Source organism: Oncorhynchus mykiss, chromosome 9, assembly GCF_057628025.1.
Source record: "Oncorhynchus mykiss isolate SJ-2025 chromosome 9, ASM5762802v1, whole genome shotgun sequence".
In the NCBI taxonomy this organism is placed as follows: Eukaryota; Metazoa; Chordata; class Actinopteri; order Salmoniformes; family Salmonidae; genus Oncorhynchus; species Oncorhynchus mykiss.
The window spans coordinates 73837241-73863568 of NC_143030.1; the positions used below are offsets into that span (position 1 = coordinate 73837241).

General features: G+C 43.0%; 1 protein-coding gene and 1 long non-coding RNA gene across 3 annotated transcripts in view; one reads left to right on the forward strand and one right to left on the reverse strand.

The window, feature by feature from the left end:
- LOC110532751 (plexin-B1) overlaps positions 1-26328 on the reverse strand; it is an 83287-nt gene that overhangs the window by 52764 nt on the left and 4195 nt on the right. The window lies entirely within an intron of this gene.
- On the forward strand, positions 858-3760 carry LOC110532752 (uncharacterized). Its single transcript, XR_002474882.3, has 4 exons — positions 858-922; positions 1061-1936; positions 2053-2331; positions 2448-3760. It is a non-coding gene; the product is annotated as an uncharacterized LOC110532752 (long non-coding RNA).

The window sequence follows — 26328 nt, forward strand, 5'->3', positions numbered from 1 at the left end:
GACAGGCAGGTGAGAGCTGTCGTGGCCTTCTGTTCGTGTGCGAGGTGACTGACAGCTTCAATTAAAAGATAACGGCCGCCCTCAAGACACCCCTTCCTTTTCCCTGGCACATTGTAATTGGGTGAGAATCAGAGCAGGCCTCTATGAGTGGGAGGTCTTCAACTGTCAAATGGTTAATAGAGTGCACTCTCTCTCTCTTAAGTAGAAGCCACAGACACACAGAGGCAACACACACACAACCCCTTTCTCTTATTCCTGACAGAAAATCATTAATGATTAATGTGCAGAGCCTGCTGTGTTTAACGCAAACGTGCTTGATTGTGACCCAAGGACAATTAGGTGATGAAATCTAGGATCAAACCTGCAGAAGACAGTGAAAAGATCTTCACTGAAATCCATGACATACACATCTTTCAATAAAAAAAAATCAACTGCTTTCTGTAGATGTATGATACAAAGTCTTATGATCAGTCTTGAAAAACATAGCATGGAGATGGGAGTGGTCAGACCAAGCTGGGCGCTCACCCCCCTGAGGTGCTGAGACAGTCTGCTAACAGGACTGACACCTGGGGACTGCATTAATCATTAATCAGACTAGTGTGAGGGAGTGGATGGGCTTTAATGGGATTTGCAGAGGGTTTAACTCCGCGTTGGTGTATTAATCATAAAGGCAGTGAGTCAAGTCTACGCACACAAAAAGGCCAAGCAAAACTCACATGGTCCGAGAAAAAAAATCCCTGCATACTGTAGATACTAACATCAAAGCGTAGCCCTAAATACCGGTATGCTGCCAACGCCAGATCAGTGAAAGATAAACAGTGCACCACGGGGACTGAAATGCCATGGTTAGTTAGGTACACTCCTCTTCCCCGCCACTCCTCCCTCTTCACTCCCCCCCCCCCTCTCCAAAACAACACCCAGGGTAAGCAAACTTTAGCTCAGCAAGATATAGTACTACTCTTTCTTTACGCCTTCACTGCTATAGCGTACTGTATGACATACTGTAAAAATATTGTAGAGGAAGACCAAAATAAAATGTCAGCCTGCTTTATTCTTCTAGGGCGGCTAGTCATGGGAAAGCCCAGGCGCCATACCAGTGTCTGGACTTTAGCAGAGCTGACGAAGAGTTTTATAACAAAACAACAGAGGGAGGTCACTTCTAGGGCTGTGGCGGTCATTACATTTTGTCAGCCGGTTCTTGTCATGGAAATAACTGCTGGTCTCACGGTAATTGACCGTTAATCATAGTTTTTTTTTCTGAATGCTTAAACACTAACAGTGATTCTCGAAGCACTATCTCTGAAACCATTAACACTTGTAGCCAATGCAATTACCAAGTGTGCCAAACTGAATGCATGTTCTCTGCTTTACACTCAGTTTGTAATTTTATAACAGACTTTTTGCAAAACTGTAAAACATAACTCACTGCTGTACACTCAGTTTGCAATTTAATAACACACTTCTAGCAAAACTGTAAACATTGGTCTCTACATTGCTACATTATTTCGCCAATTGCCTTTCCACATTGACACATGAAAACACTTTTAGATAACGAGTTAACTTACAAATCAGAGCTTAAGCACTATAAATAGGCCACAGGTAAACATTTGGATTGGACAACGATGGAGGCCAATATTGGACGGAGAGTAAGAGGGGTGAGAACTAGAGGAGGACGAGGAGGAGGAAGAAGAGGACGAGGAGGTGAAGAAGTAAGAGGAGGAGGAGGAGAGGGAAGAGGTGAAGTAAGACAGGGAGAAGAAGAGGAGGGGAAGAGGAAGGGGAGTCAGGTACGCAATAACTGATGAAATAGAGCGACTGTGGTTGACCATGTTGTCAACCATGGGATGAGCATGAGGGAGGCTGGGCAACAGGTTCAACCAAATCTGAGCCGCTATACTGTTGCAGGTATCATCCGGATATTTCGAAATGAGAACCGGTAAGTAACTGTAAGTGCTGTAGTCTTATGTGTTCATAATAATATGTGTTTATAATGTGTTCATATGTTCATAATGTGAAGGATCTATCACTAAAACCATTCAAATGTTTTTACAGAACTGCAAGAAAACCAGTATCTGGTGGAAGAGGTCAACTGTTCACCCCAGAGCAGGAGACCCACATTGTAAATATAGCCACTGCAAATAACTGCATCAGAATCAGAGAACTGCAGGACCACAATGGTAGATAACACCATAATCCTAAACATCAACAGAGTGAGTCTCTGCACCGTCTCGTCTACTGAAACGCAATATAATTAGGATGAAGCAGTTGTACAGAGTCCCTTTCGAAAGAAACTCAGACCGTGTAAAACAACTGAGATATGAACATGTGCAGGTAAGCTATACTATCCTATCATTGGTACTGGATCTGGAAGTGTATGGTACTACATCATATTGACTGTTCCCTGTCTTTTCGTACTGTGCTACATTGTTTTGTCTTGTCTCTTTCAGAGAGTCATGGAGCTAGAAGCAGATGCTACCGTCTCTTACGACCGTTAAGACCTTCTGGACATCAGAACTGGGATTATTCACCTCAAATTGAACGAGGAGTTCTTCTTCAATGAGTCGGACGTGAGGGAAATACTACAGACACCCGACCAGGCCCAGATCCCCGTGATTCGCTGGAGAAGGAAACTGAGATTTTGAGGCAAAAGATCAGGGTGCCTTGCGAGGATCAGGCGACGAGTTGCTAATCTACCCTTGCCTTCCGTTCTGCTAGCTAACGTTCAATCGCTGGAAAATAAATGTGAGGAACTGAAAGAATATACAGTTTTTCTGTTCTTTTTTTTCTAGAACAAATGTTTTTGTTTTCTTCTACTGCGCTTTTGTTGTTTGAGTGTTAGAACATTTTGAGATTTTTTTTGTATTGATAGTGTGTTATGTTGGGAATACACATCCATACTTTACACATTTGGATACCTGTGTGTATGTGTGTTTACTACATGTATGACAACATTTTATTGCAAACTGCTATGCTCTGCACACAGAAAAAGCTAAAGCCACAAGTGTTTTTCCTTTATACTATCAGTGCATAGTTGGTGCTTCGTGTGCTTATTCAAATGATGGTTTGTGTGTAGTGTATTGACGCAAAAACATTTTTTTTTAAAGAGTTTTGCAAGAATTGTTTTCTTTTGCAAGAGATGTATAATGTTTTGCTGGTTTGGTGTAAGGTTTTGTGATTAGTGTGTAGAGTTTTAAAGATAATGCCCAAGCAATCAGAAAAAACTGTAGCATAAACATATTTAGCATCTCCTGGCTTCCATGCATAGCATAAAAGCCACTGATGCAGACCTTTGGAACATCTACATTTAAAAAAAAAAAATCTAATAAATCCATGTAATATAGCCGACACCAGCACAATAAATCCATTATTTATTTTAGACAGGTCTAACGAAACATGATATGAAAAATGTATATATTTCAGAAGAACAGAATAGCATACTGAGTTGTCCTTATGTTAGGTCCGGATCTGGCTATGCCACATGGCTGTGTGCTACACTAGTTCATTCAGCACAACATATTTTCTTAGAATTCTGTGAAATTATTTTATACAAATACAATTGAACACAGCTGAATAAAATAGAAAGGATATTTTCTTCAAAAAGATGATGGGAGCTGCACATGCAGCTATTCTGTGTTGAGCGGTTAACAAAGAAATAGGTCCTCCTATATACATAATTTAGAGTTATTTATGCTACTTTAGTTGTGATACAAATGTTGGGCTATAGGTTTTGATTGTTAATACAACAGTTGCATGAAAGGCATGAGATCTGCAGTGTTTTTTGCACAGGCTGTACACACTTCATCAGTCTCTCATTCACAATTTGACAATTTATCCATTATTTTACCACATAAGTTGACTGAGAACACATTCTCATTTTACAGCAATGACCTGGGGAATAGTTACAGGGGAGAGGGGGATGAATGAGCCAATTGTAAACTGTGGATTATTAGGTGACCATGATGGTTTGAGGGACAGATTGGGAAATTAGCCAGGACACTGGGGTTAACACCACTACTCTTACGATAAGTGCCATGGAACCTTTAATGACCTCAGAGACAGGACACCCGTTTAACATCCCATCTGAAAGGCAGCACCCTATACAGATCACTGCCATGGGGCATTGGGATTTTTTTTTTTGACCTAAGGAAAGAGTGCCTCCTACTGGCCCTCCACCACCACTTCCAGCAGCATATGGTCTCCCATCCAGGGACTGACCAGGACCAACCCTGCTTAGCTTCAGAAGCAAGCCAGCAGTGGTATGCAGGGTGGTATGCTGCTGGCCTTTCCCAGCAGCATCCTCCATAATGCCCCCTAAAAAAATCCATGCCTTTTGTGGCCAGTGGCCGTTGTTCCCTTGAGCTGAATATAATATTCATAATAACTTCTCCCGTCTGCGTGCTCCTAAGCACCTCTTACTCACATGGCTCTCTCGGATATTTCAATTCTTATTAGCTAATGCCTGTTACGTGATCGGGCCCTTCTCACATCTCAGCTTTGAAGTATGCTACAAGAGAGGACAGACACATCGGGGAACCAATTGTGTGCATCCTTGTTATCGAATTCCAAGGTGCATATTGAAGGTGTTGGAAGAACTGTCCACATTTACTTTTCAGTCAGCCAACAAGATAAAAGGCCTAATGGACAGCAAAAGCACTAGCCTATGTCAATCTACTATCCTCTAAGTACTAAAGTTAACCTATCATTATCTAAACATATTCTAAACATAGTCTGGGACAGTTGTGGGATGCAATAGATCCACAAATTAATACATCTCCCAAAAATTTAAAGCAATCAGGCTGATGCAACAGATCAGAACATTTAGCTTAAAATGATGATAAACCATTAGGCTATTTCTTCACATTATAAGCGCAGCAATGCACACATTGCTATAGGCTATAGGCTATAAGCGCGAATGCAGTGGTGGAAAAAGTACCCAACTGTCATACTTACTTACTTTTACTTTACGTAAAAGTAAAAGTAAAGATACCTTAATTGAAAATGACTCAAGTAAAAGTCACCCAGTAAAATTTTACTTGAGTTAAAAGTCTAAAAGTATTTGGTTTAAAATATACTTAAGTATTAAAAGTAAAAGTATAAATCATGTCAAATTCCTTATATTATGCAGATGCCACCATTATTATTATTTTTTTAATTTACGGAAAGCCAGGTGCACACTCCAACACTCAGACATCATTTACAAACAAAGCATTTGTGTTTAGTGAATCCACCAGATCAAATGCATTAGGGATGACCAGGGATGTTCTCTGTTTAGTGAGTCCACCAGATCAAATGCATTAGGGATGACCAGGGATGTTCTCTGTTTAGTGAGTCCACCAGATCAAATGCATTAGGGATGACCAGGGATGTTCTCTGTTTAGTGAGTCCACCAGATCAGATGCATTAGGGATGACCAGGGATGTTCTCTGTTTAGTGAGTCCTCCAGATCAGAGGCATTAGGGATGACCAGGGATGTTCTCTGTTTAGTGAGTCCACCAGATCAGAGGCATTAGGGATGACCAGGGATGTTCTCTGTTTAGTGAGTCCTCCAGATCAGAGGCATTAGCGATGACCAGGGATGTTCTCTGTTTAGTGAGTCCACCAGATCAGAGGCATTAGGGATGACCAGGGATGTTCTCTGTTTAGTGAGTTCACCAGATCAGAGGCATTTGGGATGACCAGGGATGTTCTCTGTTTAGTGAGTCCTCCAGTTCAGAGGCATTAGGGATGACCAGGGATGTTCTCTGTTTAGTGAGTCCACCAGATCAGAGGCATTAGGGATGACCAGGGATGTTCTCTGTTTAGTGAGTCCACCAGATCAGAGGCAGTAGGGACGACCAGGGATGTTCTCTGTTTAGTGAGTCCACCAGATCAGAGGCATTTGGGATGACCAGGGATGTTCTCTATTTAGTGAGTCCTCCAGATCAGAGGCATTAGGGATGACCAGGGATGTTCTCTGTTTAGTGAGTCCACCAGATCAGAGGCAGTAGGGATGACCAGGGATGTTCTCTATTTAGTGAGTCCTCCAGATCAGAGGCATTAGGGACGACCAGGGATGTTCTCTGTTTAGTGAGTCCTCCAGATCAGAGACAGTAGGGACGACCAGGGATGTTCTCTGTTTAGTGAGTCCCCCAGATCAGAGGCATTAGGGATGACCAGGGATGTTCGGTTGAATTTGACTATTTTCCTGTCCTGCTAAGCATTCAAAATGTAACAAGTACTTTTGGGTGTCAAGGAAAATGTAAGGAGTAAAAAGTACAATCTTTTCTTAAGGAATGTAGCGAAGTAAAAGTAGTCAAAAATATAAATAGTAAAGTAATGTTCAGATGCCCCCAAAAATGACTTAAGTAGTACTTTAAAGTATTTTTTACTTAAGTACTTTACACCACTGCGCTATTGTTCCAAGATGCAATCAATTAACAGGAAAACACCATTCTCAAAAGTAAACACAAATGTGATTGTGCATGTAATGCTTTATTATAAAGGTGCATTTATATGGTGAAAATTATTTTTCCCAAACTTGACACTCACGCGCTGCCTATGTATGCCAGTTAGGCTCTACACCGGTTGTAAAGCGGATTTATGTCCTTCATTTTACGAAATTATTTGGCCACTTAAGTTGTGATACAAACCTTAGTCAGAATCAAAACATATATGCCTATGGGCTAGGCTACATGGAGGTGTGTGACTATGATTTGAAAAAGTCACCAAAAAAAGTTTCTTGCCTTACTGCACACAAGCTGGGCATCATTCACAAGTGATAGTATATCATTCACAAGTGACAGGCTAATATTGTCACCCATCAGACTATTCTTGATTTAATCTTTTCTTTACATATACAAAATAATATATAAGTGAAATTAGTTTTGATTTAGAATGGACCATTATCATGCACCTGTCTCGGAACAGACAAGGCGGCAGGGTAGCCTAGTGGTTAGAGCATTGGACTAGTAACCAAAAGGTTGCAAGTTCATATCCCCGAGCTGACAAGGTAAATAGCAAATGGAGGACTCTCTTCACAAGGTTAATTTTCATGCAAGTCAGGTAGGCTATACTCTTGTTGTAAAGAGAAGCAATGTGCTTAATATTAAGAAAGTTGCGAAATATAATACAGTAGGCCTAGCCTATAGAAAGCTGATGGGATCCTTCTCTTTTTAATAGAAACCATCAAAACTCACGCATTTTCTCACGCAATTGCATAGAAATTCTGCGCAGCATGAGCTCATGTGCTCTCATGAAGTGTTTGATTTGATTTTCAGCTACATTTGCATTGATGTCAGAGTGATTAGAATGGCAATACAGTGCTGAGTACCGGGCAGTTAGCAAGTTTGGTAGGTTACTATTGACCATCAGCAGCATCAGGGCTTGGAGAAGCCTAGGTACTGTGACTAAACGGTCATGACTCAACGGTCATGACTGCCGGTGTGGTGGTAATACGGTCACCGTATCAGCCCTAGCCACCGCTGAATCTCTGAATAACGATCCAAATCCCCAAACCGTGTCGTGACCCAGTCCGAATGCTTAATTAATGAGGATGCTCAGACTGCTGACTGAGATTAATTAGTTTAGTTAGCAGACTCTTTCTGAGCCACAATCCCTCCTCGCCAGGACTCTCAGAGCTAATTCACACAGATCTTTACTGGCAATTCATAAGCATTTTTCCTGAATAGAACAGCCTTCTGGGATTGCTTTTCCCTTGATGTACTCAAATAACGTTTTGATGAGGGACCATTTGGTTAACATAATGAGTATTTACAGAAAAAGTGCATACAGAACTTAACAGGAATACAATATCTGTGCAGGTTGGAAAGGTAGTAAATGTTTCAATTTGGATGAAAATATAACTATATTAGCTATGAGCTATATATATATATATTTAAAAAACTGAATACATTCAATGAATGACAGAATAACTTAGATCTTCTGAACCTCCAAATTCCCAGTTGTTACTGTACATTCTTCAAAGTGTAGCTGACTACTGTAATGCCATACAATAGCTATGAATGATAGGGCCAACATGTAATTCCTCTTGGTGAGGGGATAGCCTCTTGAGCCCAGGGATCTCTGCTGGGGCCTTTGAGGCAGAAGACAGGCTGAGTGCTCCGACTAGTTCTCACAGTTATTAAGCCAGCTAGCTACCCTTCACCCCCCCCCCCCCTACCCTTCACCCTCATACCACCAACCCCCTACCTCCTACCCACCAATTCCTCAGTCCTATGAGAAGCAGGGTTGATTCTGTTCTGGGCTTGGGCTCTCTGAGTTCTCCTCTCTGAATTTAAATTAACATATTCCCTCTGTTCACAGGGTAGCAAGATTCAGGATCCAAAACAAATTATTCGATCCACTTTTCATGATAAAGTTGGAGAAATTCTACTAATAGAAATTCTTCTAATGTCCCAAATCAAAACAACAATGCTGCATATTTGCGTAATGTGCCTATAGCCTCTCCATTCATGCATAAGCTGAGTTGTTGGATTCAATTAGTGAGCTGAGACATCTGACATTGGACCCCGAGAGCCATATTGATTGGTTCAGGGTAACCAGGGTCAAACTGTGCACCCTGGAAAAGAAAAAGACACAAGGAGAGAGGAGGAGAGAAGAGGGGCCGAGGGAGACGTGGCCTTTGGACATGCCACTCTAAGTGAAGGTGAAAAACAGAACCTATTTTTGTTGTGACAAAGGAATATTGGAAAACTCTCAGTGAGTGTGTGAGTTGTGTGGGTTGTTAACTGGATTCCTCCTGACATTCATGATTTCTTGTAAATGATTTGTTATTCTTATTTGTTCTTATTTGTTCTTATTTGTGTACTTGTTGGACATTTTTACTGCACTGTTAGGAGCTAGTAACAAAAGCATTTCGCTGCTCCCGCTATATCATCTGCTAAACTGTGTAGGCAACCATAAACTTTGATTTGATCTTGAGTGAGTGTGTGCACGTGAATGCGTGTGTGTGATTGCATGTGAATTCAAAAGGACTGAGAGGGAAGAGAGAAATGTGGAGGGGGTGAGAAGGGCGTGGGGGGTAAACCAGCAGCTGGACAAACAGACCTGAGGCACGTCTCAGAACAGGAGAGAGAGGCCACTGAATGCCCTGGAGCGACCAATTAAAACACAGCCACCGTGGGGGCTGCGCTCCTTCTGAAATTGCCATTACACACGCAGAGCTGAAAGCGAGATATTAAAACAATATGCTGCTTGTAGGGAGCGCAACACGGGGAGGCTCATCTGTATAAACACTGAGAGAACACTCCTCCTGGTTAGCAGACTGTTGCCACAATGGATGGATTGTATGGCGCTACTGTGTGGTCACAATGCATGATGGGGCTACAGCATCGGCATGTACAGTACATGTACTACAGCAAATCAGATTTTATCTTGGCTTCTGGCAACATATCCTCTTGCTTGAGGTGGGATTCCATGTCACCAGCTAATGCTCATCCAAGACTCCACTTTTGCCATATTTGCAAATGTCTGACATCTCTGAAATGTCCTCCAATGTCTAGAAAGGCAACAAGCTGTGTGAAAGTTCAAAGTTACATTTATGACAATGTGTGAAATTAATGCTGTATCAAAAGTGATATGGAAACATTTACAAGCTTAAATTGGCTCTTATTTGGTCAGCAACAATGGCCACCCAACCAACCCTCCCTCCCCAGGTAATCTCTAGCATGTCACGTCCTTCTGTGTAATGTTTAACAAGGACATCTGCTGCTTGGTACAGTGTGTTCCTCTTTTTCCACATCAGTCTCCTCCACTGTGGCAGAATGAAACAGAGCCATGTGCTGAGCTACTTTCTGATTAGCCAAGTATAAAGCTGCTGCTTTCAAGGAGCGGGACACAAATCCGGACGCTTATATAATAAATCCCGCTACGCCCTCTGACGAACCAACAAACAGGCAAAGTGTCAATACGGGACTAAGATAGAATCCTACTACACTGGCTCTGACGCTCGTCAGATGTGGTAGGGCTTGTAAACTATCACGGATTACAAAGGGAAACCCAGACACAAGCAGCCCAGTGATGCAAACCTACCAGATGAGCTACAGTGGGGCAAAAAAGTATTTAGTCAGCCACCAATTGTGCAAGTTCTCCCACTTAAAAAGATGAGAGGCCTGTAATTTTCATCATAGGTACACTTCAAACTCTCCGTAGCCAATGTGAGTAGAACCTTTAAACAGTTCAACATTCACAGGGCCGTAGTGCCATTACCAGGATGTGTACTCAGAGCATGCCCATACCAGCTGGCAAGTGTCTTCACTGACATTTTCAACCTCCCCTGACCCAGTTTGTAATACCCATATGTTTCAAGAAGACCACCATTGTCCCCATGCCCAAGAACACCAAGGTAACCTGTCTAAATGACTATCACTCACAGCTGTAGCCATGAAATGCTTTGAAAGGCTGGTCATGGCTCACATCAACACCATCATCCAAGACACCCTGGACCCACTCCAATTCGCATATCGCCCCAACAGATCCACAGATGACGTAATCTCTAGTGCAGTGCCAGGACAACAACCTCTCCCGCAACGTGAGCAAGACAAAGGAGATGATCGTGGACTACAGGAAAAGGAGGGCCGAAAACACGCCCATTCACATCGACGGGGCTGCAGTGGAGCGGGTCGAAACTTTCAAGTTCCTTGGTGTCCACATCATCAACAAACTATCATGGTCCAAACACACCAAGAAAGTTGTGAAGAGGGCACGACAACGCCATTTCCCCCTCAGGAGACTTGGTATTGGTCCCCTGATCCTCAAAAAGTTCTCCAGCTGCACCATCGAGAGCATCCTGACCGGTTGCATCACCGCCTAGTATGGCAACTGCTCGGCATCGGTAAGGCGCTACAGAGGGTAGTGCTTATAATGGGCTATTATAATACTGAACACGGTGTCCAGGTCAGGATAACCAAAACATGTCTTTATTAAAGACTATAAGAAAATGTTGGTACTGATTTATTTTTGATCCAAAGCCATGAATGACTGAGTCACACAGCTTTATGTAGGTGCCGGCTATATGACTGAGTCACACAGCTTTATGTAGGTGCCGGCTATATGACTGAGTCACACAGCTTTATGTAGGTGCCGGCTATATGACTGAGTCACACAGCTTTATGTAGGTGCCGGCTATATGACTGAGTCACACAGCTTTATGTAGGTGCCGGCTATATGACTGAGTCACACAGCTTTATGTAGGTGCCGGCTATATGACTGAGTCACACAGCTTTATGTAGGTGCCGGCTATATGACTGAGTCACACAGCTTTATGTAGGTGCCGGCTATATGACTGAGTCACACAGCTTTATGTAGGTGCCGGCTATATGACTGTGTCACACAGCTTTATGTAGGTGCCGGCTATATGACTGTGTCACACAGCTTTATGTAGGTGCCGGCTATATGACTGAGTCACACAGCTTTATGTAGGTGCCGGCTATATGACTGTGTCACACAGCTTTATGTAGGTGCCGGCTATATGACTGTGCCATCAACTTGATAATATAGAACGATATTTTGGAGGTTATTTCGTAAAAATAAAATAAAAACTAAAGTGAGCAATTGTAATCTGAATGAAGGCCAAAATAATATTTCTAAAGGCTAAAACATTTATTTCTGTTTTTAGAGGGAGAAAAACGCTGGGCCAAATGTGCGCCGCCCTATGAGACTCCCATAATAGTAATAATACTTTGTGTTGTATTATTTGTTTAGTCATTTCTGGTGGATTAAACTGAAATTAAAACCAATCACGGCCGTTTGTGATACAGCCAACCTAAGAAAAACATTTGACGATAGAATTCTCCCCCTACCCTCCTTCTTGGCAAGTCTATTGTCCAGCTAACTGCTAATAGCCATAAGTGTACAACGTGACCGTGTGTGTTTGAAAGAGTATTTTCCAGTAAGCAACATTTTTTTTCCTTTCATTAGACAACTTTGTTCCAATATTTCTGTAATTCAGTGATATTTATTCCCATTGTAATTCGTTATGGATCCATAACTAAATAAACATCGGCATTTTGAAAGAGTATTTTGTCATTATTTTATTAACGAAAACAAAGATGCTGATGAATAAATACCGTACTGTACAGTATATGCTTTTACATTTGGATAATAAAGCATTGAAAGCATTTTGAAGATACAAGCCACCTGCATTTGTTTATTAGCCTATAGTAGAACAACATAGCGATCCGGACGGCCCTTGCTGTGCCCGGTGAGCAGTTGGTCAAGTTCTGTTGTCAGAAGAGGAATGGAAATGTCAGGGTGAACCGACAACCTGATGAACCCGTCAGTTATGTTGACTCTGCCTGTCGGAGGTGAAGTTCCAGAGCTCACAGGTGTGCCTGGCATGGATTGTGACTCCATCTCGTTCTTCGCCCTCTTCAACGTGTCATTCTCCGCCTGACTCTCCGCCAATGCGGCCTGGCTCTGGACCAATGCATCAGCTGTCGCCCGTATCTCTGCCCTCAGATAATGTTTATCTTTCTGCTGGTCTGCCTTCAATGACTCGATCTCAGTCTTCAAAGTTTGAATCTGATCTATGTGCTCCTTCATCAGATGAGCAGAATGGTACCACCCTGAGCCCCCATCGATTACATTATCGCCTATGATAGAAACGGTAGATCAATGAATTAAAAGTCACTCCAGCACACAAATGCTGTGTACAGATTTTAAGAATCTAGAAAAACTATCCGCTTTCTTGGCAACCATGCGTTTTTTCATTGCGGCCTGTTGACCAGCCCTTTGTCCACTGATCTCCTCCTTTAATTATCAATTTATTACAAAGTATGCCTAAACATTGATAGGATATATACATTTGTTTTTAAAGAAAATGCACTGAAACCAAAATACCTTTAGTTTTGGTGATCCTCTCAGCTCTGGCTCATTTTCAAGTCCTCTCATGGTTATGGTCCTAACCCTGGAACGGGTAGCAGCATAGAAAGAAGCTGGCTTCATGAAAACAATGTCCATTTCGTCTGTTCTCTTTGGTCACAATGTCATTTTCTTTAGATAATTAGCTAGTTTTTGATTGGTAATTGTGTTGAGGGTGGAGTTTGGGGCGGGGGTGAGGAGTACTGGAAAGGTGTGAATTTTTACTATGATTAAATGTCAGGAATTGTGAAAAACTGAGTTTAAATGTATTTGTAAACTTCTGACTTCAACTGTATATATGAACGTAATATGTTTTTCAAGAAAAGCCTGTGTTTATTTTTTTTACCTGTAGCCTAATCTGTCTGTCTGTTATCGTCAATCTATTGCTTTCTAACATCTGATCGGCAATTCCAATAGAGCTTTGATAACTTCCAATTTAAATGTCTAAACATGGCCATTAATAATCGCACAATAACACAAGGCTACAACAACAACACAGGCTATTTATTCAATCTGTTTGCCAGCTCCAGGTAGGCTACACATTGATTTACAATGACTCCAATGATATAGTTCTTTCAACATATTTATTGTATCAAATGGTAGCCTACTGTAGCCTACAATGACATATAAATTAACAGGCTACTTGATGTTCAACAGATGCAAATGTATCCTATCATTCTCCACATTTAATGTCAGATTAATTTCCCCCATAACAGAGAGGGAGAACCATAAATTCCATTTCAAATTTCTACTCGCGCAGCCCCCAAGAACACTTAGCTTGATACCGTTTTCCATAAGCAAAGTCGACATTAGAGTAGAATGGAGTTTAAAACACCACCGAGCAAATGTATCTAATGCTCTCTTGTGCGCCTAGTCTTTTCCCTGTGTTTTTTCGCCATTATTTCCTGATGCGCATCAGTTTTAGCATGTTAATGTTTTATGGAAAAAGGGTTTGAAAAAACTGGTGTCACCATAATGACAATCTAAATAGCCTACCTAAATAGCCTACCTACAACTCTCACTCACGTGACTCAGCCAATAGTGGACAAAGCTGCCTGCTGCAGTGTTCTCAACACACACTCCCCTCCGACCCATCTTCCGGCCCACCCTCCGGCCCACCCTCCGGCCCACCCTCCGGCCCATCCCCCGGCCCACCCTCCGGCCCATCCCCCAGCCCACCCTCCGACCCATCCTCCGGCCCACCCCCCGGCCCATCCCACCACTCACTCAGCAACAGCCTCCCTGCCTGAGAGTCAGCAGCAACAGGTCACAGTGCATTCAGAAAGTTTTCAGACCAATTGACTTTTTCCACGTGTTTTTACGTTACAGCCTTAATCTAAAATTGATGAAATTGTTTTTTTTGTCATCTACACACAATAGCCCATAATGACAAAGCAAAAACTGTTTAGTCAAGCACCTTCGGCAACGATTACAGCATCGAGTCTTCTTGTGCATGAAGTTACAAGCTTGGGAAACCTTTATTTGGGGAGTCTCTCCCATTCTTCGTTGCAGATCCTCTCAAGCTCTGTCAGGTTGGATGGGGAGCGTCAAGTCTGGGCTCTGGCTGGGCTCTGGCTGGGCCACTCAATGATATTCAGAGATTTGTCCTGAAGCCACCCCTGCGTTGTCTTGGCTGTGTGCTTAGGGCTGTTGTCCTGTTGGAAGGTGAACCTTCGCTGAGTGCTCTGGAGCAGGTTTTCATCAAGGATCTCTCCGTTCACCTTTACCTCGATCCTAACTAGTCTCCCAGTCTCTGCCGCTGAAAAACATCCCCACAGCATGGTGCTGCCCCCACCATCCTTCACCAGGTTTCCTCCAGACGTGACGCATGGCATTCAGGCCAAAGAGTTTAATCTTGGTTTCATCATGTGCCTTTTACTGAGGAGTGGCTTCCGTCTGGATACTCTCCCCTAAAGGCCTGATTGGTGGAATGCTGCAGAGATAGTTGTCCTTCTGGAAGTTTCTCCCATCTCCACAGAGGAACTCTGGAGCTCTGTCAGAGTGACCATCGGGTTCTTGGTCACCTCCCTGACCAAGGCCCTTCTCCCCCGATTGCTCGATTTGGCAGGGAAGCTCGAAGAAGACTCTTGGTGGTTCCAAACCTCTTCCATTTAAGAATGATGGAGGCCACTGTGTTCTTGGGGACCTTCAATGTTGCAGACATTTTTTGGTTTGTGGCTAGTCTCTTTCTAAACAGTAGCAATTAGAAAGGTCAATTAAACACAATTGCCTAGGTTAACATTCAAGTCTAAAAAAGCACTGTCTTTCCATGGGAGTTTTCCAACTATTCACTTAAGTTGTGGAAAATAACTCAAATCTTAACCCATAACACATCCTCATGGACAACACAACGTTGCAGATAGTGAGAGCTGACAGAGCTATGGCTCCCTGGAGCATGTAGCTGGATCACCAGAGAGTTGTATCTTTGCCAAGCTTTACAGGGAGAAGCAAGTGGCAGAGCTGTGACTGAACAGAGAGAGGAGAGGTTTAAAGTATTAGACTGAGCTGGAGGATCTGTTAGCTTTGTGTGGCTCACTTCCCTATGACAAAGACTGTGTGGTCTAATGTAATACTGTACCTTCCCCCTTGACAAAGACTGTGTGGTCTAATGTAATACTGTACCTTCCCCCTATGACAAAGACTGTGTGGTCTAATGTAATACTGTACCTTCCCCCTTGACAAAGACTGTGTGGTCTAATGTAATACTGTACCTTCCCCCTTGACAAAGACTGTGTGGTCTAATGTTATACTGTACCTTCCCCCTTGATAAAGACTATGTGGTCTAATGTAATACTGTGCCTTCCCCGTTGATAAAGACTATGTGGTCTAATGTAATACTGTACTGTTTTATGAAAAACACATTTTATTCTATACCTAGCTACCTAATTAGAAACACATAATAATCTCCTTCCTGTTTCCATACCCCCCTGCTGTCCCTCTCCCTCAACTTTGACTTCCGCTCAAGGGTCCCCAAGAAGTATTTTCAATAGACGGTAGACTGATGAAGGAAGGTGCTGTGACTGCGAGTTAGGTCTTAGATTTATAAAGGTGTTAACTGTTCATTTAAGTACAAGCCGCTTGTGAGATCCCCTACTCTGCTCCTACCATAATGGCTCTAGTTTTGGTCTCTGAATGTGGGTTCTGAATAAACACCATTATTGCACATCCATGTGCATTATAAGGATAAACAAACCAGGGGACTATAATGCTGATATCTACGTGGACATTTCAGAACAACCATGTCATTTCCTGTGAGATCAAAAGGGAATGTTTGTGAAGTCAATTACTTGCCTTTGACTCTGAGCCCTAAGGTCAAAATCGTTCAAAAACATGCAAAGACAAAAACATATAAATATTTTTGGTTATCTTGCTTTCCTTGTTGCTGAGTTTTCCCCCTCTAAATATCTAAACAAACTGGTCAATCAGTTATTGGGTGACCCAAATGTTGTAGAGACATAGCCAGTTTGGGCCAAATTGGGCTGAGCATCAAGACTGGGTGCCTGTGGCATTATAATCTCATCTTTAAACCAAGCCAGAGTTCAATTTAAAATGAATTACTCTTGAACTTTTTCCTTAATCAAGGGACAAGGGATATAACTAATATCTAAACATGAAACTCTCTGTGGAGCATCTCAAAGCAATTCCTATGACGATACTGAAGCAACCCTCCAAAACAAGGCAGGGAGTTAATTTAAATATTAGCACTCTATTCCAATATCACGCCACAGAGTAGCTAGTTACATCATTAATGAGGAGTTATAACAACCTGTCAATGTGCTTCAGGCAGTTAGATATGGGGAGTAGAGAGGATGAGTAAAGCAGCTTGACAATGGTACAAGACTCAGCCTTTGTTTCCAGTGCAGAGTTCCTCTTCTTCAATCTCATTGTCTGAGGTAAAGGGGATGAAAGCGATCTCCTATCTACCCACACTCTCTCCAAATCTCATTCCCTACTAATTAAGATGAGAAACAAAAAAATGGTGAGAAGCCAAGCTGACTTTGCAATACACCACTCTGTACAAGTGCAGTAATCCCATATCCATTAACTTGATTGACAGATGGATAAGATGAAGACGCTTGGAGGTTTATGTTTGATCAATCAATTCCCCCCCCCAAAAAACACACCTGACAAATATTCAGAAGGTATTGATCATAGACTGGTTTTAGTCATTACTTGTGTGAATATAACTTGATGCCTTATTGCATAAACACCAATTGTCAGTGATGTCATTTAAAGTCGAGACCACAAGATTCTACTACAGGGATGTCTTTTAGCAAGGGAACGCTAACAACTGGGATTGACAACATGCATAGCTCAGCTGGGCTCACAGGCAAGTGTCCAGAGGGAGGGAGGCTGCTCCACTAGGGCACAATAACCACCCCTACATTTCTGGGGCTTCCCATGTGACTGAAGAGAGGCGTGATAGAGGGGGCATTTTCAGCTGACTACAACACGCATTAAAGCTTAAATTACCGTTTTGAATAAATGTCAACAGTGTCAACGTGGATCATAGGGACATTATTAATTGACATTCACTGTAGAACTTTAACTGCCTTCATATAAAGCCTTGACGGAATACAGCACAGAATGTGATGACACCAGAATACAGTGTAAAAACAGCGAATAAGAATATTCTATTCCATAATAATTATTTCTTAACCTATCATACCACCTGAAAGCTCTTGGTGTTTTCCAGGGGAGCAACTTTGGTTTTAGAAGGGGGGAAGGGGGGAGGGGCATAACTTTTTTAATAATAAAAAAGAAAATGTATCCAGTCGGATAAACACTCCAAACAGCCTAACAGCCTAGTTTCATATCACATTCCAATGATACAACTGTGGGAAGGACAACAATGCAATTTCAGAATATGGGGGGAAGTGTGGGGGGGACAACAATGCAATTTCAGAATATGGGGGGAAGTGTGGGGGGGTCAACAATGCAATTTCAGAATATGGGGGGAAGTGTGGGGGGGACAACAATGCAATTTCAATTTCAGTTTCCTCATTCTCTAAAATCACCTGTTTCCAAAGGCCAGAGGAAGAACAACAAAAAGCCAGTAACTTCCCACTGAGGACACACTGGTTGAATCAATGTGGTTTCCAAGTCATTTCAATGAAATGATGCTGAACGAATGTGGAATAGACGTTGAATTGACGTCTGTGCTTAAAAGGTTGGTCTCCAGACAGTGCTCCTCATCAACCTGCTCACTACCAGACCAGACCCCAGGGAGGGTTCTCTTCAACCTGTATATCACCAGACCAGACCCCAGGGAGGGTTCTCTTCAACCCGTCCATCACCAGACCAGACCCCAGGGAGGGTTCTCTTCAACCCGTCCATCACCAGACCAGACCCCAGGGAGGGTTCTCTTCAACCCGTCCATCACCAGACCAGACGCCAGGGAGGTTATAGAACGTAAGCACTGTCCCTAGATTAACCAGGAGACGATAAAGCTCATCATGGTTAAGCAAAACACAGAAGATGCTTACAACTATTTATTAGGAAGCCAAATCAAATGGGCACAGCCTCAGAGGAGGATCAGCAGCCGGCGTGTGTTCCAACTTCCACACAGTGACTTGCAAGAAGGAAATGGGAGCCATGAAGGAGAGGGGAGCCATGAAGGAGAGGGGAGCCATGAAGGAGAGGGGAGCCATGAAGAAAAGGGGAGCCATGAAGGAGAGGGGAGCCATGAAGGAGAGGGGAGCCATGAAGGAGAGGGGAGCCATGAAGGAGAGGGGAGCCATGAAGAAAAGGGGAGCCATGAAGGAGAAGGGAGACATGAAGGAGAGGGGAGCCATGAAGGAGAGGGGAGCCATGAAGGAGAGGGGAGCCATGAAGGAGAGGGGAGCCATGAAGGAGAGGGGAGCCATGAAGGAGAGGGGAGCCATGAAGGAGAGGGAAGCCATGAAGGAGAGGGGAGCCATGAAGGAGAGGGGAGCCATGAAGAAGAGGGGAGCCATGAAGGAGAGGGGAGCCATGAAGGAGAGGGGAACCATGAAGGAGAGGGGAACCATGAAGGAGAGGGGAGCCATGAAGGAGAGGGGAGCCATGAAGGAGAGGGGAGCCATGAAGGAGAGGGGAGCCATGAAGGAGAGGGGAGCCATGAAGGAGAGGGGAGCCATGAAGGAGAGGGGAGCCATGAAGGAGAGGGGAGCCATGAAGGAGAGGGGAGCCATGAAGGAGAAGGGAACCATGAAGGAGAGGGGAACCATGAAGGAGAGGGGAGCCATGAAGGAGAGGGGAACCATGAAGGAGAGGGGAGCCATGAAGGAGAGGGGAGCCATGAAGGAGAGGGGAGCCATGAAGGAGAGGGGAGCCATGAAGGAGAGGGGAGCCATGAAGGAGAGGGGAGCCATGAAGGAGAGGGGAGCCATGAAGGAGAGGGGAGCCATGAAGGAGAGGGGAGGCATGAAGGAGAGGGGAGCCATGAAGGAGAGGGGAGCCATGAAGGAGAGGGGAGGCATAAAGGAGAGGGGAGCCATGAAAGAGAGGGGAACCATGAAGGAGAGGGGAGCTATGAAAGCAGAGGGGCGCCATGAAAGAGAGGGGAACCATGAAAGCAGAGGGGTGCCATGAAAGAGAGTGGAGACATGAAAGCAGAGGGCATGAAGAGACCCTTTTGCCTAACAAGAAGGAAACTATGCAGGGCTTTCACATGTGCTAGCGTTAGATAATGAATACCCCATCCTGGGTGGGCTTAGTGATGCGATGAAGAGCAGACAGGGAGTCGGCTGCTTCTGAGATCTACATAGTAACCGTAATGTACACTCCCCTGTGCAGTGCAAGTAGCAACAGGTCTGACTGACAGATGTAATTACCAAAACAGCAGGATGTATGTTCGTCATAATCAGTGACATCACATTGTGGTGGACATAATATTATGTCACTGTATCAAATCAGATCAAAACCTTTTGACTGTTAAAACACCACAAGTGCTACAAACAATAAGCAGACATTGTATTTCAATACTTATAATATTCCTTAAATATTTCTCACAGTGATGTTCTGAGCAGTATGTCCAAAGTAGTGCTCCCTGGTTAGAGCTCCCTGGTTAGATACCCCTGGCTAGAGCTCCCTGGTTAGTGCTCCCTGGTTAGAGCCCCCTGGTTAGAGCCCCCTGGTTAGAGCCCCCTGGTTAATGCTCCCTGGTTAGATACCCCTGGTTAGATACCCCTGGTTAGAGCCCCCGGGTTAGAGCCCCCGGGTTAGAGCCCCCCGGTAAGAGCCCCCTGGTTAGAGCCCCCTGGTTAGAGCCCACTGGTTAATGTCCCCTGGTTAGTGCCCCCTGGTCAACCTTCCATACCATCAAAAAGCACACCCTCAGTGCAAGAATGCACCATGAGACCAGAGCAGCTGCTGCTGCTAGAGTGACTGATGGGGTGGAAGCCCCAAATACCTCCTTCCAATCACCAACCTCTCAGATCTGCCATCCATCCCCCAAATATCAAGTTGCCCATCTTCTCCCCAACTAATCTTTCTTGAAGTAGAAGATGTGCTATTCTGTCTAGATATGCTTGGAGTTCTTTGACCCTCTCTCTTTCTATTGCCACGTCTCCGTCATCTAGGGCTGCGCTAGTGTTTGTTCCACTGTGAGAATAATTACTTTAGATACATCTACTGCTGATACAGAGGAAGACAAGTGTCAATCCCCTGTGCAATGCTACACTTGTACTGTGGCTTGGATCTCCACCAATCCAAGATGTCAATCCCCTGTGTCTCTGGGGCCTAGCATACAAGTCTACACAACGAGTCTGAAGAGGATGAGGAGGAATGGCTAGACCAGTTGGGCAGGGCCAAAAAAAAATGTCAAAAGCACCATTAATGGTCATGTTACATGTGAACAGCTACTTTTTATGATCTCAGGACATACTTGTTTGCAACAGTCACTCTGGGTAACCCCCTACTCCTATTTCAAAAGGGCCGACAAAAATCTCTCCTCTGTCTGCTTGTTCTCATGTTGATAAAATCAAAGGGGTTAGCCTACATCCGTAACATGTGACTGTTATCAATCAAAACACCCTCTCTGTGTAGCCTGTAGATCACAGCCACCCTTCTATTGCTTGTAAAAATAGCTTTTTACAGAAGCATCAGTCACAAAGCAAGAATGATATAGGAACTGTTGTTGAAGTGTTTAATTTCATCTGCCTGAAAGGTCCCAGTGCATGCAGTGTGCCTGAAAGGTCCCAGTGCATGCAGTGTGCCTGAAAGGTCCCAGAGCATGCAGTGTGCCTGAAAGGTCCCAGAGCCTGCAGTCTGCCTGAAAGGTCCCAGAGCCTGCAGTCTGTTTGAGAGGTCCCAGAGCCTGCAGTCTGTTTGAGAGGTCCCAGTGCCTGCAGTCTGCTTGGGAGGTCCAAGTGCATACAGCATTAGATGTTTTCATCCCTGTTACCTGCAAACTTGACGTAGGCCTATGGACTAAATAGGCAGACAGTTTCGAAGACATGATCAAAAGCACACAGCAATCCAAATCGGAGACTTATCCCAGGTGGTGCCCATTGCCAGCCAAGGAAAGTGAGCCCGCAATTCTCAACCAATCAGATGGCAGGGTTTTTAGAGGAAGCAAAGATGGCCTGAGTGGAAGCCACCCACACAAATGATAAAGCCTTTTACCAGGGCCTCCTGAGTGGTGTAGTGGACTAAGGCACTGCATCGCAGTGCTAGCTGCGTTACTACAGATCCTGGTTCGATACTGGGTTGTGTCGCAGCCAGCCGTGACTGGGAGAACCATGAGGCGACACACAATTGGCCCAGCATTGTCTGAGTTATTGAGGGTTTGGCCGGCCGGAATGTCCTTGTCCCATCGCACTCTAGCGGCGGCTGGGCGCATACAAGCTACCACGGTTGCCTGGTGTACAGTGTTTCCTCTGACACATTGGTGCGACTGGCTTCTGAGTTAAGCGTGCATTGTGTCAAGAAGCAGTCGGTTGGGTTGTGTTTCGGAGGACGCACGGCACTCGACCTTCACCTCTCCCAAGTCCGTATGGGAGTTGCAGCGATGGGACAAGACTGTAACCATCACTTGGATATGATGAAAAAGGGGGTAAAAAAAACAGAGGCAAATGAGACTCTGTTCCCCCTTGCCAACCAATCACATCAATCCACACTTTTACACAGTGATCTGAGGGTAATGAGATATCGTGCACTTGGACTAGCAGATGGCCTGCTATTCAAGAATGTCTGTCTGGGTTTTGAACAGTAAAACAAGTGAAAGAGTGTGTAAGAGGTCGAAGGTCATGCTCATGGCCATTTTACTATAGTCTTCTGCTAGTGATGTCACTGGGCTAGGTTAAAAAATGATGGTTAATTATATATATATATATATATATATATATATACACATACATACATACATACATACATACATATACATATATATATATATACACACACACATCTTTTTTAAACACTTTATTTGGATGGTCCCATATAGATGATCGACAGATGGCCATACTATCAGCAAACTATCTGTTGATAAAAAACTGCCTGTTAAGGTTAGGGTTGGGTTCATAATATGGGTTAGGATAGGAGTTAAGTATGGGTTAGGGCTAGGTTTAATTTAACACCGCTTGTGTCAAATAAGCTTTTAGTTTGAATGTCGTGTGCTCTGAAATTGTATGAGTAAGCCAAGCGCCACCACTAAGGTCAGTAGCAAAAAAATCTGTAAACAAGCACACACCGGCCACGATGTGTTTACAGTACCGCGTTGGTAATAAACCATTATTTGTTCGACCGAATGACAAAACGTCTGTGTGAGCATTTGAAATAAGATCAGGATCAAACGAGCAAAATCAAAAATGTTAGCTTGGTAGTCCAACATTCTCCATGACATACAACCAGACTACAGGCTGGGGAGAAAGGATGGTGATCCTGTTTCTTCTGCCAGCCAGCCATATCCCAAGCAGTTGCACCTGATTAATCCTAGCTAGTCAAAGTACAGAATAGTAGTCAAGCATTTTGTCAACATTGATAACAGTTTTGAAACAGGAGGTTGGTTTTCTCCTTACTAAGTTGACTTCGGTTTGCAGTATGACAAAGTCACTCACAAATGTTTTTAGCAACTTCTGGGGTAGCTAGATAGCTAGCTTTAGCTTGGTACCTAACTAGTACAAATTCAACCAGCCTGAGAACAATGACCAGAAACTGCAATAATTGTAAATATTCTTAGCAATAATTTAGGAATATGACAAGGCACCAACTTGTTGTTCTCCTATTGAAATAGAACTTCAGTTCATGAAAATAACTAGATAGCTAGCTACATTCAACAAAAATATGAACGCAACATGTTTGTCCCATGTTTCATGAGCTGAAATAAATGACCCCAGATATATTCCATATGAACAAAAAGCTTATTTCTCTAAAATTTTGTGCAATGAACCATCCATCTGACAGGTGTGGCATATCAAAAAGCTGATTAAACAGCATGAACATTACACAGGGGCACCTTGTGCTGGGGGCAATAAAAGGCCACTAAAATCTGAAGTTTTGTAACATAGATTACAGTCTAATGAATTTATTTAAATTGACTGATGTCCCCATATGAACTGTAACTCAGTAAAATCTTTGAAATTGTTGCATGTTGCATTTCTATTTTTGTTCAGTATAGATAACTAAAAAAGCTAGCCAGCTACCTAGCCCTGTTGTCACTAGTGTGGGTTGACTGGCCCGGGTCCAACCATCATCACCCAAATACAAAAACTGTCTTATAAATTAGGGTTATTTTAGATTATGACACCTAGCTAGATACTGTGCCTTCAGAAATGATTCAGACCCCTTGACTTTCTCCAGATTTTGTTGTGTTACAAAGTGGAATTCAAATTGATTTAATTGTAATTTGTTCTTACCCATCTACACCATAATGACGAAGTGAAAACATGTTTTTAGACATTTTAGCAAATGTACTGAAAATGAAATACGGACTCATTTACATACACTGCCGGGGTAACTAAGAAATGTTTTGTCCATTAAAATAACATTAAATTGATCAGAAATACAGTGTAGACATTGTTAATGTTGTAAATGACTATAATAGTTGGAAACCGCATATTTGATGGAATATCAACATAGGCGTACAGAGGCCCATTATCAGCAACCATCACTCCTGTTTTCCAATGGCATGTTGTGTTAGCTAATTTGGGGTCACTTAGAATTCACACCCCTCAGTCAATACTTTGTAGAATCACCTTTGGCAGTGATTACATGTCTCTAAGAGCTTTCCTGTCACGATTTCCGCCGGAGTCGGTCCCTCGGCGGTCGACGTCACCGGCCTTCTAGCCATCACCGACCTTCTAGCCATCACCGATCCACTTTTCATTTTCCATTTGTTTTGTCTTTGATTTTTACACTCCTGGTTTCAATTCCCCCATTACATGTTCATGATGGTTTCCCCCATGTTTGTTTTATTGTAAGGCTGTATCTGACGGCTGGTATATTTTGTTACCGGGTTTTGTTATTAAACCCGTTTATTTCATGCTACGGGTATTTTTCCAGCACCATAGTATTGTGTTTATACTGGTGTTTTTCTTGTATTAAATACCTTGTCCACGCAACTCAGCTCTCCTGCGCCTGACTCCTTTCATCAGTTACCCACGGGCTTGACATTTCCACAACTGGATTGTGCAACAAATGCTCATTGTTCTTTGCTAAATTCTTCAAGCTTTGTCAAATTGGTTGTTGATCATTGCTAAGCAACTATTTTCAGGTCTTACCAAAGATTATCAAGCAGATTTAAGTAAAAACTGTTTTAGATTATTGTCCTGCTGAAAAGTGAAATAATCTCCCAGTGTCTGTTGAAAAGCAGACTGAACCAAGTTTTAACCTAGGTTTCTTTTTTATCCTGAAAAACTCCTCAGTAACAATTACAAGCATACCCATAACATACTGCAGCCACCACTATTCTTGAGAATATGGAGAGTGGTACTCAGTAATGTGTTGTATTGGATTTACACCAAACATAACATTTGGTACTCAGGCCAAAAAGTTAATTGTTTTGTCACATTTTCTGCAGTATTATTTTAGTGTCTTGTTGCAAACAGGATGCATGTTTTGGAATATTTGTATTCTGTACAGGCTTCCTTCTTTTCACTCTGTCTAGTAGGTTAGTATTGTGGAGTAATTCCAATGTTGTTGATCCATTCTCAGTTTTCTCCTATCACAGCCATTAAACCCGGTAACTGTTTTAAAGTCACAATTGGCTTCATGGTGAAATCCCTGAGTGGTTTCCTTCCTCTCCGGCAACTGAGTTAGGAAGGACGCCTGTCTCTTTGTAGTGACTGGGGGAATTGATACACCATCCGAAGTGTAATTAATCACTTCACCATGCTGAACGGGATATTCAATGTCTGCTTTTTTTAACCCATTTACCAACAGGTGCCCTTCTTTGTGAGGCATTGGAAAACATCCCTGGTCTTTGTGGTTGAATCTGTGTTTGAAATTCACTGCTCGACTAAGGGACCTTACAGATAATTGTATGTGTGGGTACAGAGATGAGGAAGTCCTTCAAAAATCATATTAAACATTATTATTGCTCACAGAGTGAGTTCATGCAACTTATTATGTGATTTGTTAAGCAAATTATCACTCCTGAACTTATATACACTTGCCACAACAAAGGGTTTGAATACTTTACAGTTTTCATATTTTATTAATTTGTAAAAATTTCGAAAAACATTATTCCACTTTGACATTATGGGGTATTGGGTAGGGATGCACGACATACCGGTGAACAAATCGGGATGTCTAGTTTAACGCCAATGTCAAAGCTGACGTGCATACTTATATAACGTAGGTACTATACATGCAACACATCATTCCTAAACTAGCCCACAATGTCTGCTGTGTGGATCAAGCAGTCAACACGTCGAGCAGTCATTTGAAAGAGTAACAACATTTCAGTAAGACAACTCAAAGTTGAAACCATTAAAGCCAAGATAATGATATTCATTGCCCATAACAATCAGCCATTCTCTGTCGTGGGTGGTGTTGGCTTTCGCCGACTGGTTGAGCACCAGTACACACTACCAAGTGTGCTATTTATCAGATGTTGCCCTACAGGAGTTACAAAGTAATGTGTCAATGCTATTAGCTTCACGACATTTGGAAATATGGAATGCCGTTTGGGTCTTTGCGTGTCAAAAAGAATACAGTAGCACTGTCAAAGCTGTACAAAAAAGTCTGCAAACAAGCAAACACCGGCCACGAACGATGTGTTTACAATACCACCATTACCATTGGTAATAAAGCATCATTTGTTCGATTGCAACTTCTGGGGTAGCTAGCTTTAGCTTGGTACCTAGCTAGCACCAATACAACCAGACTGAAAACAATGACCAGTAGAAACTGCAGTCCTTTTCATTATTCTTAGCAATGATTTAGGAATCCTTGTGAGTAAGTATTAGCTAGGTTGCCACTTCTTTTTGTTTGCCTATTGAAATTGAACTTCAGTTCATGAAAATAAATAGCTAGCCACCTACTTAA